This window comes from Zootoca vivipara, chromosome 6 (assembly GCF_965207765.1).
Source record: "Zootoca vivipara chromosome 6, rZooViv2.hap1.1, whole genome shotgun sequence".
Classification (NCBI taxonomy): domain Eukaryota; kingdom Metazoa; phylum Chordata; class Lepidosauria; order Squamata; family Lacertidae; genus Zootoca; species Zootoca vivipara.
This window is the reverse complement of record NC_142589.1, coordinates 26,623,459-26,639,882: the sequence shown is the minus strand read 5'-3', so window position 1 is coordinate 26,639,882 and position 16,424 is coordinate 26,623,459. Positions and strand designations below refer to the sequence as shown.

At 40.9% G+C, this 16,424-nt stretch overlaps 1 protein-coding gene across 1 annotated transcript in view; it reads left to right on the top strand.

The window, feature by feature from the left end:
- Positions 1 to 11,754, top strand: part of ZNF536 (zinc finger protein 536) — a 334,106-nt gene extending 322,352 nt beyond the window's left edge. Inside the window, exon 6 of the mRNA XM_088671843.1 lies at positions 11,623 to 11,754. The gene's annotated coding sequence lies outside the window, so the exon portion shown is untranslated. The remainder of the gene's footprint in view (positions 1 to 11,622) is intronic.
- Positions 11,755 to 16,424: the final 4,670 nt, after the last annotated feature.

Here is a 16,424-nt window from a genome sequence, read left to right as displayed (position 1 = left end):
GTCTGTGTCAATTTTCAGTACAAATCAATTCCATCCCATATTGTATGAAAATCCATATTTACATATTCATATATATTACAAAATACATGCATGGATACATATGTTTAGCTCAATGTATTCATTTCTAAATTTATCTAATCCTAAAACAATACTTCAATGCATTTTTGGGGGGAGAGGGAATTTGAGGCAAGTTCTGCAGCTTCACATGGCTGAGTGGGAATTTGAACCCTGGTCTCCCAGGTCCTAGTTGATCACTCTAACCACATCACACTGGTTGCCGAATGAGCCTGCATTTTGCCTTTCACCCATTTCAGCAGCTATTTTGATCCAGGCCATTTCAGCCCATGCCAACCATCTCTTGCACATGCCCAATGGAACTCAAAACAGCTGTCCTTGTGATAACTGGGGCAGCTGCCCTTTGCAAAACAGAGCTATTTACTCAGAAGCTCTTTTCAGCTGCTTCTGTTGCCTACGTTCGGACAAATTCTCATCTAGAAAGTTTCCAAAAACTTTCATTACGGATATGTCATTGGCTAGAGCCATCTCAGTTGATCCAGCAATAGGGGAGCTCTTCAAAATGTATATTGTGAGACTCATAAAGCAGAATGGCTTCATCACAGCCATTATTGCCTATTGGACAAATGTATTTATTCAGCATTTTTCTCCCCTATCCATATTATTACGTTCCAGGTCAGAATGGCTGCTTTAGGGCCATTCTGGTCTATTGGGGGATGCAGAGACCATTTTAGAATGTTAGCTGTGGATAGGAAAACTATGCCAAGGAAACTATGCAGAGAGAGGAGGGAAATCTAAATGCATAAGCACCGCAATAGCCACTAGTCAGGTTTTCATCATAAAAAATGAAAATTGCAGCTCCTTAAATTGCAGGTCATCGTAATTGAAAATGGGAGCAGCCTCTTAGTGCTTTACAGAAGTCGGATCATGAGTCCATCTACCTCACTGTTGTCTACACTGACTGGCAGCAGCCCTCCAGGGTCTCAGAAAAAAGCACTTCCTGAAGATGCCAGGGACTGAACGTGGGGCATTCTTCACTGAAAAAATACATACACACACAATTTCATCTGTATGCCACCTTTCTATAGTTCAAACCATGCTGCAGACCTTTTCCTCCACCTGTCAGCAAGGACAGGTGACGGAGGATGGATCCTCATCTCTGTCAATTCTAACTGCATCCCAAAAGGCCCATGAATGTCATAGTTGGTGTACATTATGATGCAATTGAGGTCCCATGGGCTGAAAGCTCAGGATGGGGTAGAAATTCAATCCAGTTCTCATCTTTAGATGGACATTCCTAATTTGCACTTCTCAAAACAATATGCAAACACAACTATCCTTCATAACCCACGCTTCTCCAAATTTTGAAGTGTGGTTCTTCAGCCAAGTCACATGTACAAAAATGCATATAAATTGTCCATAAAATGCAGAAGGACATACAAAAACAGATGAAAAGGAATATTGCTTTGGGGGGGGGGAAGAACTATGTTTATTAGGCAAAATTGCATACGAAGCAGTGTCCTGTTGGTAGAAATTCATGCTAAAATGCTGCAGAATTTTCAAGAGGACTTGTTCTTGAAAAAAGATTCTCAGACTGCTGTGGAAATGGATAGGTGTAAGCTTAAGAGGGGAGAAATGAGAAATTGAAATTGACAGATTTGCCAATCCCTACTGGAAGCAGACAAACAGTTTAAAAATGATGCAGGGAAAATATTTTTCTATAATAAAGATATTTACAAATATTATATGGCTAAATTGCCCTTAGTCTTTTTCTTAGCACAATCTCACCATCTTGTATTCTGAACATTTTTTTCAGTTGAATTGCCACTGAATTTGGTTTTTCCTGCTGGGCTGAAGCAGCCAAATAATTTTGAGCACCACCAAAATAATGATAACGTTAGTAAAAAAAACCAAAAAACCAAAAACAAAACACACAATTGAATGGGGTATACTTGTGTCTTCACATTCCTAATTTCAACTTTTGTGTTTAAAGTGTGTGTGTGTGTGTGTGTGTGTGTGTGTGTGTGTGTGCTCTTTTGGCCTTAACAGAAAGCTTCTTCTTTTTTTAAAAAAAAGTTCATTTCTAGCTTATCCTAGCTTCTTTATCTAAATGTTCACATTGTACAATGTGAATATATGTGCATTGTGTTTTGTTTTCTCTTTGCATCTGTGTATAAACAATATCTGTACAAATATTCCAAACTATAAAACACATCATAGTGGGAAAAGCAGAAGGATTCTGAGTAATAGACTATTGACATTTTTCATTGAAATTACCATTTCTTGCTGCTTTGGGAGAAAGCCATGATTTTGCTGCTATTAGTACACCCGTAACAATTTGGAATTAATTCCTCATCTCAGCCATATGACTATTCTAATGATCCTTTTTACACTCCAATGCAATCCCCTACATATGTGCCTTTTTAGAGCACAAAGACAACATATTTCATGGTGGAAATGTATGTGGAATTTGGACACTGATCAAATATTCATAGCAGGACAGAATTAATTTACTTTGATCAAGAAAATAAACATTTTTAATGTTGATTGTCTTTACCTTATCTTATTAGTGTGCATTGCCCTGTAGTCTTCTTCTTAGAATAATGGATGCTTCTTGTTGCCAGTAAATTAGCAACTATTAAAGAGGTCACTTTTTGACTCGTACAAGTATTGGCTATGATTCAGAGCTCTGGTGTGCCGGGACTTCATTTCCTTTTACAAGAAGAATATTGTTATATGTCCTAATTTGAGCGTTTCTGCAAAAGTAGAACAGAATCTATTGATTGAGGTATTTATTATATTCCAGCTTCCTGGGTAAAAGCCTCCTCAAAAGGACTCCTAGCATACCCAAACCAATACAGTGTAAATTGGGGGTAGTCAATGAGTTTCTCTCCAGCTGTTGTTTTGGACTCCAACTTCAATCACCCCTGCCCACTGGCCATGCAGCTGAGGTTGATGGGAATTGTAGTCCAACAACATTTGGAGGCAACCGCATTGACAACCCCTGGTGTAAACAATCCTAAAAACAATTTAAAGCTATAAAACAGATGTTGTTGTTTCTTTAAAAAAATAAAATAAAATAAATCCCTCATTAAAATAAGATAGCATCATAAAAGTAGAAATTCCTGCATGGAAAAGACTCAATGTAGCTCATTCTCGATTACTCCTATTAAGGTTTGTTAGGTGCAATTTTGTGAAAAGTATGGCGCTGCAAAAATTAGTTGGAAAAGGTTTCAGTCCATTGAAACCAACTAGTGAACTGCAATTTTTTTAAAAAAACAACAAATCTCTATGAGGTGTGCCAACTTGATAATGGACATTTGGAGATCTGTTAAGCAGCAACAACAAAAACCCTTCAGAATTTCAGAACCTTTCCACTTTGATATGCTTTTTCTTGGACTCTGCTTTCAAGCACACCATCTCATGAAACTTAATGTGATGTGGTGTGACTGATGTGGGCTGACAACATGTTGTCGCAAAGCAACATATCAAGTCGTGAATTTGAAGGAAAACAAAACAAAGCTTTCCCCCCTTCACTCAAAGGCTAAATTAACAGAGTAACATTTTTTAAAGGGAGGAAAGAAGGTATGGGTGTATAAAAGATTGAAATACTTGCTTTTTGCTCTTCCTTTTCCCAAGGGACATTCCTAGAAACCTGTTGCCAACATAAGTCCGCTTCTCCAATAAGGCACACAGTAGTAGCTGGAGTTAACCCAGGTCTTAGTCTTGCGAGTTCTTCCTTTTATCAAACAAAGCATTTTGGCTGACCCAGTTAAACAAGACTCAGTTCGACCTAAGTTGAAAAGTTGCAAATGAATATTAAGCAGAGAGGTAATTCCAGGCTGATGCTCAATGCAGATGCAGTAGGAAATAAAGTAGTATACTAGTAATACAAAATAACACGGATTTCATACTGGTTAAATGTTACAGATTTTCCCCAAACAATCCTGGAAGTTGTAATGCAGTGAGAGAATGGTAGTCCTTCTCACAGTTCCCAGGGTTCACTAGGAACTGGCCATTAAGCAAGTTTAACTCTGCTTGAGGAATGGGATATTTGCAAAATTTGATACAAACTGACTGACCCACACATCCTGAATTAATATGTAAATTGGAGCATAATTATGCATGGATTTTTGCACTTTCAAAATGTTTCAAGGCTATTTCCGTTTCTGGAAAAAAAAATTCAGATACATTTAAAATCTGTATTTTGAGAGAAAAAGCACCATAAAATGTCATGTGGATTTAAATAATCATGGATCAATGCAGAAACAGGATGGAAAGTACTCTCTGTGAAGTTTAACTGCACTCCCTAGCCAGTGCTTACAAGAGCCACTGAACTGATTGATTGAGTGATTGAGGCATTTTCAGAAAGTCCAAAAAGTGATAGATCACCTTGGTTTAATCATGCTTAAAGTTTGCTACAAGTAGGCACATCAAAAGGGGCCTTGGGGGGGGGGTTAACTTCTGAAAGAGATATGAGATAAACGGAGAAGAACGAGGTTCCCAAGAGAAACAATACATCGGGTTACAGGCGCTTCAGGTTGCGTCTTTCCAAGTTGCGTCCTGCGCCGAACCCGGAAGTACCTGAATGGGTTACTTCTGGGTTTCGGCACTAGCGCATGCGCAAAACTGCTAAATCGTGCTCTGCGCATGTGCAGAAGCACCAAATCGTGACCCGCGCATGCACAGACGCGGCACTGCGGGTTGCGGACGTGCCTCCTGCACGGATCACGTTCACAACCTGAGCGTCCACTGTATTTTGAAAAGGTACATAGGCAAGCCATAAAAAAACAAACCACTTTGTACTGCCAGAATACTCAGTGGTACATCTGAGTTGTACATCCTTCAAAGGTCCCAGAACATTTGACCATAGTGCCCACCTCTCTTGTTTCCACCTGGCTATTCTGAAGCAGTCTTAGTTGCATGGACTGAGCCATGGGTAATCTTACTTTCTAGAATTGCAGCAGAATATTTGTCTTCTGAACTATGAGAAGCTATTCTCTTAAAGCGTCTTTCAAATGATTATATGTTGGAAGATACACCCCAGCTAGTATATATGTGATCTATGACTTGAAAAGAAGGAGCCCGCAGCCCCCAAAGTCCTCCCCAACTACCATCTGATAAAAATGGTATAAATTACTTGCCTGCTTATCTAGGCCTGGTTATTTTAAGATCCTGCTGCCCACAACCAGTTTTGAGCAGTAATTAATGGACGGTGTTACCCAAGAGAAATGGGCATTCTGCTTTGCCCCCCAGTTACAAGCAAATTGCAGATGTTGTTATCTTTTGTAAGACTGATCTCCAGAATGGTGGTTTGTTTTTTTTTGTATGACTGCTGCTGTAAACAACATACCACTTCTTTTGCTCTTACACTTTTTGACCCGCACTGTGTATACATATTTATATATTATTCATACCGGATTAAAAATTGATGTGCTCTTTACTGCTGTTGTACTGCACAGTGACAATACAAATTAACTTATTGTGTACTTAACTTTTCACATGACAGTGATGTGAAATTTTGATGGCCCCCAAAAGTTAGTGATGGAAAAACAACGCAGTAGAGAGTTGAAACCACTTTCGGGTGCCATTAATGCTTCTGTGCGTGTTAAACGCAGCTGAATTAATAAGCCCAAACTGTGATATGTTTTGCAGGGATGTGAACATTCAAACCCTTTTGAATGATACCAAATGGTGAAAGCATTTTGGGGCATAATTAAGTGCTGCTTAATTTACGCTTATTGGATCCTTCTTTTTTTAAAAAAATGTTTTGAATTAGTGTTAACACTTTAATGAATAAGCGAATCTGCTTGGCAGGTGTCACTGGCATTGCACAGGTAAAGCTAGACGCTTCGAAAATAGACTTCAAGTCTTTAATTGCAGGTCCTTAATGATACAGTGCAAGGTCTCCTCAGGAGTAAGTCCCATTGAGTTCAGTGGGATGTGAATGCCAGGAAAGGGACTGCCTGATTGGGTTTACATTTCTTAGATTGTTATACCTGTGTGATAAAGTAAAAAATAACAAAAAATGTTGTAGAGTTCTAGAGCTGTAAGATGCAAATGAGTTATGCAACCATAGTGAATCGTAGGAACTGTAGTTTGTTAAGGGGGACTGCCCCACCATTCCTCTAACAGAGCCACAGTTCCTTGAATGGTTTAAACCAGGCACCCCCAAACTCTGGCCCTCCAGATGTTTTGTACTACAATTCCCATCATCATACCTGCCAAGTTCCTGCCTGAAAAATAAGGGATCGGACCGGAAGTAGCGCTGTCGCCATTTTGGAACTGGGCAGAGCAGCACCAAAAGTCGCTTCTGAACATGCTCCGCCCAGTTGCAAAATGGCCACCGCGCCAGAATAAACCTGGAAAAAACAAAAAAATCCGTTTTTTCGGCTGGGAACAGCTGGAAAAATGGGGGTTGCCCGGGGAATACAGGAGACTTGGCAGCTATGCCCATCATCCCTGACCACTGGTCCTGTTAGCTAGGGATCATGGGAGTTGTAGGCTAAAACATCTGGAGGGCCGCAGTTTGGGGGTGCCTGGTTTAAACTATCAATCCCTCTTCCTAGGTAATGCTAGGAATTGTAGCTCTGTGAGGGGAAGAGGGGTCTCCTAGCAACTCTCAGCACCCTTAACAAATGACCATTCCAAAGATTCTTTGGAGGAAACTATGACTGTTTACGGTATTGTGGTATAAATGTGATATAAATCTGAGATGGGCCTCAGATTTAGCAGGAAGAAGCTGGTAGAAGTCGCCAGGGCTGTGCTGCAGGTCAAAGGGGCTCACAAACAGGAGACACAACTGTTTCGGAGGGGAAAGAATGGATTGTAGTTCCTTGGCTGAGGAAGGGGTGGTTAGAACACCAGAAGAAAAGAACCCGTTAGATTACGCCATGAGAAACTCTGTCTCAGGATGACCATTTAGGATTGGCATAAGATATGAAGGTGACGTCTCTTTTGAGTGATATGGACTACAGCATCCAAACAGGTTCCCAAGCCTAGAGTGGGGCCAAGACAAGCCTAGATTGGGGCCAAAAATTGGGAATGTTACAGGTGTGAAGGAGCTTTGAGGAAACCATTGGGTTCAGTGTTCAGTAATGTAGTGGTTCTTATTTAAGATTCCTAGTCTCTGTGTGTGGAGAGGCAGTTTCTATGGGGCCCTCTGACTGTGATGCCTCATTAAAAAATCTGATGAGACCAATTCCCAATAGTATGTTACTTCAACAAGTTTTAAACCTATTTATACACTCAAAATATAGTAACTGCTTGTCGTATTCCATCTCTTAAGTTATGTTTCAGTGATAGGCGTAGACGACCTGCTTAATTGTGGGCTGACATATTTATGATCGGCGTGCTCACATTTGAGGAAAGTGTATGAAATGCTAAAGTTAGGAAAAACAGCATACAAGGATGCATTATATTAGGGAAAATTGCATGCAGAAATCTGTATATATTGAGGACTCTTTTTTTTGTAGAAAAACGAAAAAGCAAATTATTTGGAAAATACACCAAACACAATTGAGGATTGGAAACAGTTATAAATGGAGACTTTGAAATCGACTCCAATCTACAGATCACAGGCAACTGTGCATCAATATTGTTTTCATAAAATTTGATTTCCAAACATGGAAAAACTTAACTTAGCCCATAAAGGGTGCCCAATGTAGAAGTTATGAGTGACCAACAACCAGAATATGCTCGCTCGACTTATTTTGCCTTCACTTTGTGTCTCTGCTACTTGCCCTTTATTTTAGTTCTTGTTTTTCCATCTGCTCCCTGCTTTGTCCCCTGGTTCAGCTCACTGGGACCTTTCGCTCCCTGCTCCTGGTACCTCTTCCTACTAAGCTTTGAGGTTTTCACAATTGCCAGCAGGCTCCATATACTTCTACTTGCCCTGGAATCTGACTGCGGGGGTTTTCCTCAGCAAACTTATCTTTCTTTTCAGCCCACTGAGCCCTCTACTGCTGACAACTTCCCTCAGCAAATAGGATGTTCATGGACATCCCATGGCATCACTTCAGCTCAGCCAATGGGTGCCAGAGGTTTCATTGTTGCCGCGATATAATCCCTTAGCACATTACAACATAGATTATATGGGTCTGTGAGGTAATAAGCAGATTCAGCCTTAGACTCCAAAGTGCAATTTCTCCATTAATGGCTTTTTAAAACCCTTCTGCTGAAAATTCCAGAGCTGTACCTACCTCCTGTTTATAATTTTGGTCTTTGCTTTCCCTAGTACTTTTCCTTTGGGTGTGTAAACTGACACTTCACAGTTAGAGTAAACTTTCGCTTCTTCTTCCTTCATCATCATAACTTTTGAGTAGCACTAGATAGAAAAACAGACAGGTTTTCACTTGGAAAGGGGGTCACAGTAATGATTTATTGGCATGTACCTTTTAGCAGACAAGAGTTTGACTTAATGTGTGCAAATGCTGTGCCACATATTCTGCCCTCAGATGTGAGGGGTAGAATTGTTTTGCACAGGTCGGGACAATCCAACACACATTGGTCAGAATCTAGGCACAGTGGTGTATTTAACTAAGTTCTACTCAGAGCAGATCCATTTAAAATAATGTACCTGAGTTAGTCATGGGGATTCATGTAAATGGTTCCATTTTGAGTAGGACCAACATTGGATACAATCCACCAATGGCATTTAAACCTATAGATCAGGCATCCCCAAACTTCGGCCCTCCAGATCAGGGTTCCCAAACTAAGGCCTGGGGGCCGGATGCGGCCCAATCGCCTTCTAAATCTGGCCCGCGGACGGTCTGGGAATCAGCATGTTTTTACATGAGTAGAATGTGTTCTTTTATTTAAAATGCATCTCTGGGTTATTTGTGGGGCATAGGAATTCATTCATATTTTTTTCCCCAAAATATAGTATGCCCCCCCACTAGGTCTGAGGGACAGTGGATCGCCCCCCTGCTGAAAAAGTTTGCTGACCCCTGCTCCAGATGTTCTGGACTACAGTTCCCATCATCCCTGACCACTGGTCCTGTTAGCTAGGGATCATGGGAGGTGTAGGCCAAAACATCTGGAGGGCCACAGTTTGGGGATCCCTGATCTAGGCATTCAAATTTAAATGGAATTAAGCAGAATGCATTCTTTGATGGATGGCAGTGAAGAAGTTTTCCGTATGTGCCCATCTGAATCTTGTCTAGCGAGTGCATAAAGTCAAAATCATTTGGTCAGTTCTGCCTCTGCAACATGTCTGCAGCCTCTGTGCATGTGTGTAACAGGAAAAAAATCAGATGGGGGGGAGGAGGGGGCTAATGTTGTTCTTCATATGTGATTATTAGGTCATGTCTTCCAATAGCCTTAGCTTTTTTTGCAGATGGTCAGGCACATTTATTTATTCGTTTATTTCAGCAAATTAAAGTAAGCTAAGTGCATTTGACCTCAGATGGCCCTGGTCTAAGTTAATTTGAAAGACAAAGCTCATAAAGTTCCAGTAAGACACATCAACAACTTCCCAGCATAGGTTGAAATGTGATTGCGGCAACATAACCTTCCAAGCCAGATGCAGCATGAAGTCTCAGGCTAGCTCAGAATAATCTGGAACAATTTAGTGTATGCAAGGCGGCCACAAATGCAGCGCGAGTAGGGTGAGCTCCCACTTGCTTCCTTTAGCTGCACAGAACAGAACAGAACAGAACAGAACAGAACAGAAGAATGGAAGGAGAGCCTGCTGGACCAGGTCAATGGCCCATCTATTCTAGACTCTTGTTCTCACAGGGGCCAATCAGACACTGCAATGGGAGGCCCTCAAGTAGGACCCAAACACACAGCAGCCCTCTCCACTCCTGCAGTTTCCAGCAACTGGCATTCAGAAGCATTGCTGCCTCCAACTGTGGAAGTAGAACATAGCCCTTGGGGCTAGTAGCTATTGATAGCCCTCTTCTCCATGAATTTGTCCAAAGCTCTTTTAAAGCCATCAAGGTTGGTGGCCATCACTGCCTCGTGCGAGAGGGAATTATGTAGTTTAACTATGCGCGGCGTGAAGAAGTACTATATTTTACCTGTCCTGAACAGCCTCCTGTAGGAACGAGTTCCACAGTTGACCCAAGGACTTCCTTCTTAATCCACCAACATCCGGCTTCAATGGGTGTCCACGAGTTCTAGTGTTAGGAGAGAGGGAGAAGAACTTATCTCCACCCACTCTCTCCGTGCTAGGCACCAAACATCTATCGTGTCGCATCTTACTTGGCTTTCGCCTAAACTAAGAAATATTAACTCCACCCCCGTAACATCCCTTCTCATTTCCGTTCTTCTCTAACAATTGAGCACCTTAGCGTCCCTCTTCTACTTGAAGAAAAAAGAAAATCGAATTCAAATCAAATGTGTGCCATGGCATTAAAATTCCATAAAACTAGTTTATTGAAATAGGCTGCAAAATGACATTCAATTGTACGTGTCGTTTCAGTATTATTTACAAAGTTACATATTTACAAGATACTGGGGATTGGCTGTTGTGCTTTTTAAAATTATTTTTTTTAAAAATTCAATAGTATGCAGTGGTGTGCGGGCATTGGACTGAGGGGACTAAGCTAGTCCCCTAAATGTTCCCCTGCCACCTCCTTTGCAAAGCACAGGAAGCTTCTACCCAGCTTAGGGAGGGAGGCGCAATGCTCACGTGCAAGACGGCATGATGTCACAACATTACATGCATAACATCGACCCCCCCCATGCCCCTCACAAGCTAGCGCCTCTGGCCCTAACTGTTCCACTATGAAAAATTTCACTGCATGTCACTGATAGAATGTATTTTCGACCCCTATATCCCAGCACTGATCCACAGATGACTTTCTAAGGTGCTAAAGTCATGGCAGGGAACCCTGTGTATCCTGAATCTCAAGAAGTGGGGGAGGGGGGCACAATTGGTGTGAAATTTGCCCACTCTCTTTTGAAAATAGCAGAGCCAGAGAGGCCCTGTGTCTGTCCAATTAAGTCAGGGTCCCCAAACTAAGGCCCGGGGGCCAGATGCGGCCCAATAATCTTCTCAATCCGGCCCACGGACGGTCCAGGAATCAGCACGTTTTTACATGAGTAGAATGTGTCCTTTTATTTAAAATGCATCTCTGGGTTATTTGTGGGACCTGCCTGGTGTTTTTACATGAATAGAATGTGTCCTTTTATTTAAAATGCATCTCTGGGTTATTTGTGGGGCATAGAAATTTGTTCATATTTTTTTCTCCAAAATATAGTCCGGCCCCCCACAAGGTCTGAGGGACAGTGGACCAGCCCCCTGCTGAAAAAGTTTGCTGACCCCTGAATTAAGTCCTGTAAATTTCACGTCCTGGGAAACTGAGGCACGGCAGCGCCTGTGCGAAGACTGTGGCTTGCGAACACACCACCAACCAAGAACCCTGGGAACCCCTCACAGAACTACAGTTCTAAGCACCCTCAACAAACGGGGGGGGGGCAGAGCTTTAAATGTATAGTGTGTAAGCAGAAAGGGGCTGTATGATTAAGTCCACCTATAAGAGAAGGAGAGACTTGTGTTTTTCCATTATCCCATTCTGTGAGCTGCACTACAGAGGGTGGGTGGTGGGGAACCCCTGCAGGCCTGAGGAAATGCTAACCCAATGTTTGTCTGTTGCACAGGTCACCGGCCTTTCCAGTGCAGATACTGCCCCTACAGTGCCTCTCAGAAGGGAAATCTGAAGACCCACGTCCTTTGTGTCCATCGCATGCCTTTTGACAACAGCCAGTATCCAGACCGCAGGTTCAAGCGCTCCAGAGTTGACGCCGAAGCTTCTGGGAATTGCGAGGAACCTGGAGCTGTCAAACCTGGGAGCTCGACAGAGTTAACAGAGGAGGGCAGCCAGGCCCAGGAGTAATGCCGCAGAACAAATCAATCTGTATATTGCAATATTATTTTACACAGTTTTTTTAGATATGCATTTCGGGTAACACAGAGAGTTTGCTTAACTGCCTTCTGAGGAAAACAGATTGTGTGCAAATTCCCAGAAGCGTGCAGGATGTTTAAGACATTAAAGACACACACACACACACACACACACACACACACACACACACTAAAAAGAGAAAGAGGGGGAAAAAACAACAACCAGCCCTTGAAAATGGCTGTTAAACTGTTACCTGGCAACAAGTACTTCCAAACAATGTAGGTGGAGATAAATCAAGTGGGTGTTGTTGTTGTTCTTCTTCTTCCCCCAAATGTGTGCAGGTTGCAAGATATCTGTGTGTGTGTGTGTTTGTGAGAAAAAATACTGAAATAAAGGGTGCATTTCTAACACTAAAGTGGTCTTTATCCAGAAAGAATGCTCTTATCAGAATATCTATCTATATATCTATATCTGTGATACCATCTTCCTGATTTAATGTTGCCTTGAAGATTGTGTGAGTGGGGAAGTGTGTGTGCGTGTGTGTGTGGGGGGGGTGTTCCTGTGTTTTCATTGTTGAAAACACCTTTTTAATATGACACCGACCGCTGCCATTTGCCTAGCGTCGTAATGAGACGTGTTGGTGGAGTGAGGTGGTGCCAGGCTGACTGGAGCTGTCCCTGCTGAGAAAATCAATCCAAGTAGTGCTCCAACTCTGCACTCTCAGAGAAATTTTAGACGACCCATAAGCTACAGTCAGCGCTGACTTGTATTGAAAAGGATTGTGCTGTTAACATTTTAATTTCTGAATTATATATATATAGATATAGATATACATATTATATATATAGCGAAAGACACACACACACACACACACACACACACACACACACACAGCCAAATGAGTCAAGGGTTAGAGCAGAAAGGGGGGATCTGCAGGCCAGCAAAACACTGCAGTTAATTGTACAATGTGGTTTTTTGGAGGGACTGTATTTTTCTCTCTCTTTTAGATGAACTTGCAGTATTGAGAGAAATATTCTCCCTCCCCCTTCCTATTTTGTTCCTTTTTAATGAAGTAGGTTGCTATAGAAAGATTTAGAAATAAAATACTGAAGGAGCGTGCTGGATAGAGAAACTAGTTAGCCTTGTCTAGAGAAGATACCAGTGCAAAAAAGGAGAAATTATTATTATTCAATAGAAAGTTGGTTTCTTTTCTGTTTGTTTGTGGGGGTTTTTTAAAGAAAGGGGGGAAAGACTTGAATGAAAGATTCCCCAGGCAAGATTAGTTTTCATTTATTAGGGTGCTGTTGTTTTTATTCTTCTTTTTTTTTAAAAAAAAGTGTTGCAGACATTGTGCAGGACAGTGTATTTTGTTGTTTTTTTACTGGAGAAATCTCTTTTCAAGCAACTTGACCTAAAATATGAATCCAGACATCCTGCCCCTTGTCTCTAGTGAAAGGGGGAAAAATATGAAGGACGAAAAAAGTGTTAGCTAATATTTCTTTGTTTTTTTGTAAGGAAAAGAAAGCGTGTTCTATATTTTTGCAGATTTTAGCTTTTCTACTAATTGGCCCCTTCCAAATTTAATCCTGTCATTTCCCACCTAGGAAGCTTTGGAGAGATTATAATGAAAAACATGACTGAGGAAAAGAAAAAGATAAATGTAAGAAAGGCAGTTAATGGCTTCTCCTTACACCCACTTGAGTGGCAAAAGATTTTAGCCTTTTCATGTACTTCCTTTGAGAGAAGCAAAATTGGTGCTGTTTAAGATGATAGAGAAGTATTAACTTCTTCTAAAAACAAAATCATTCAGAGTTAAAAAAAATAAAATGTAAGAAAGAAAAAGTCAATATATATCCTTGCAGGCTGGGAGCACAGAGTAAAAAACCCCAGGGCCTTAAAAACTTCAGCTCTGCCTACAGCAGTTTACAAAAAACACTAAACTGCAATCAATGTAAATAAAATTCGTAGCGCTACCCTGAGACTGGAAGAAAGGAAAGAGATTCTCAGGCTAATATGAAATACAGTTTGCATATGCTGTCAGGAAAAAAATAAAAACGATACCATCCAAGTGAAGTTTCAGTTAAACTGAGGATCGCTGTGTAACGTAGACCGCCGTCTGGCAGAGGGCAAGCTGCTTTTCTCATTTTTGGGGAGATTTTTTTTTTCCTAGTATAGTTCTCACTGCCTTACTTAAATCAAGTTGATAAACTTAATGCAACTGTTTCTCATGATCCTAGGTAAAGGATTGAAATGTAATTGAAGACTTTCTGACTGTAGTAAGCTTTAGGATTTTAACTGCACTACCGTGTTTGGTGACTGTGTTTCGGTCGCTTGCTTTTGTGTGTTTGCGCCGCCTTCCGTATCTTAGCGAGAAAAAAAAAAGAGGGAAAAAAAAGATCCCACATTCCATTTTCTTGCACTTTTTTGGAGCTCTTTTCAGTATTCTTTTTGTGTCTTCTGAGCATTTTCAGATACGACAGGCAATAATTCCGTTTGTGACACTGGAAATTCCTCTCCCGTTCTTCGTGATGTGTGTGTTGAATCCATTTGGTCTGGTGCTACTGTCCCTATCTTTTGCCTCTGACATCAGCCTCCCCCCCCCATTTTTTTCCAGAACATTTGTAACTTGGAATACAAACAAGTGACAGGAGCAGTGAAACATTGTCAGTTTCTGAATATCATCATGCTTCTCATATCTAAACATGTCAAGTTTTTTCTCTGTAACTTCTGTAGTCTGTGATATTGGTCAAAATACTGTCTACATTCCTACGCAAAGGAAGAAAAAAAAATACTGTATCTGTCTTGGAGAAAATCTGAGATCAATAGATTAGAGGATTTTGTTGCTATGCTTGTAACAATTAGGAAAAAAAAAACCTTTGTATTTAAAGTTTATTCTTGGTCATTATTTATTATTATAATACATCAGTTGACAGAACTTTATTCTGGTATAGAAGTATTAAAAGTTGTTTCCCCCCCCAGCAAATGACTGTTTTTTCTTTCTGCTGTTAGAATAAAAATGTCTTTGAAATGGTACAGTTTTAACCAGTGTTTTACGCAATAAAACCTTTACCTGTGGGGGCAGAGAGAGAGAGAGAGAGAGAGAGAGAGAGAGAGAGAGAGAGAGAGGTTTTCCTACTTTGCTTATATTTAATAGGAAGTTACAGACATAATTTTGCTTCAGCTTTTGTCAGATTTGAGAAAAAAATGTCACTGGAGTCACAATTGTTAGCCAGCTACCAGAGTGTTAGGCAGTTAAGCTGAGTGTTTGATCAATCCTCTTAGTATTATGGAACAAATCTATAAACAGTATATACAGATATATATATTATATGTGTATATATATTGTGCTTAATTAAAAGACTGTTGAAATCTGTTTTAGTATGTAGTAATAATTGATTTCTATAATATTGATTACGTGCTGTGGGGCAGGGGGTAAAGTATGTGTATAAAGTCACATTTTTCACATAAAATAAAACATTTGTTTGCATAGGTCCTACATGCAACTTTGGAAAATGGTAATGTTTCCTATAAAGGCGCATGCAAAAGACGACAGCCTTCTGTTTTAAAGGAATCTCCAGAGCCATCCTGTTCTATCAGATCAGATCTGGACTACCTCCTGTTGAAAGGAGTAATATCCAGTAATTCAGGACTTCCAAATGAAATTGAATGAGCAGAGAAAAATACAAAGAACACACAATGGGAACAATCACATGGAAAAATGTTTTCTGGGTAGGGCCATTTTACATTATATTTGGAGTGACTGCTTGCTTCAGTATATAACAATTTATCTGTAACATTCATAACCTGCCCTTCATCTGCCAGAGCAGAGAAACAAAACATACTTAGAATACAACCAAACTCAATATGTGTGCACCTGTGTGCAGGCGCCTTTGTGCAAGGCCTTCTAAGACGTGCTGGCTTTTTGTTTTTGTTTTGTTTTTGGTATATACAGATATATTTTGTATATGCCAGGCATCTGAAATGGTCCAGCTCAGAAAAAGCTGAAGTGTGAGTTGAGCTAATGCTACCCCCCAGCTAAGCCAATTCCTCATTGTTATTTTAGAGTCTGATTCCTGGTGGTAAGTGCAGCAAAACTGCAACATGCTTAAAAGCAAAAAAAAAAAAAAAACCCGAGTAATTAAAGTATTCTAACTGGGCATTCCTAAACACAGGAAGATCTTTTGGGTTCAGATCATCTGGCAGAGGATAAGGGATTTAAGTGGGTGCAACCAGGGATGGAAACTGAGGCTGAGCCAGAGCTCTGCAGCTCTGCTCCATGTTAATCTGCTTAGCCGGGCAGATCTGGGATCAGGATATTGTATGTACTTAGGGAAGGTGGAGCATTTTCAGAGTACAGTGGTACCTCTGGTTAAGAACTTAATTCATTCCGGAGGTCCGTTCTTAACCTGAAAGTGTTCTTAACCTGAGGTACCATTTTAGCTAATGGGCCCCCCTCTGCCGCTGGGCCACTGCTGAGCGATTTCTGTTCTCATCCTGAAACAAAGTTCTTAACCCGAGGTACTATTTCTGGGTTAACAGAGTCTGTAACCTGAAGCG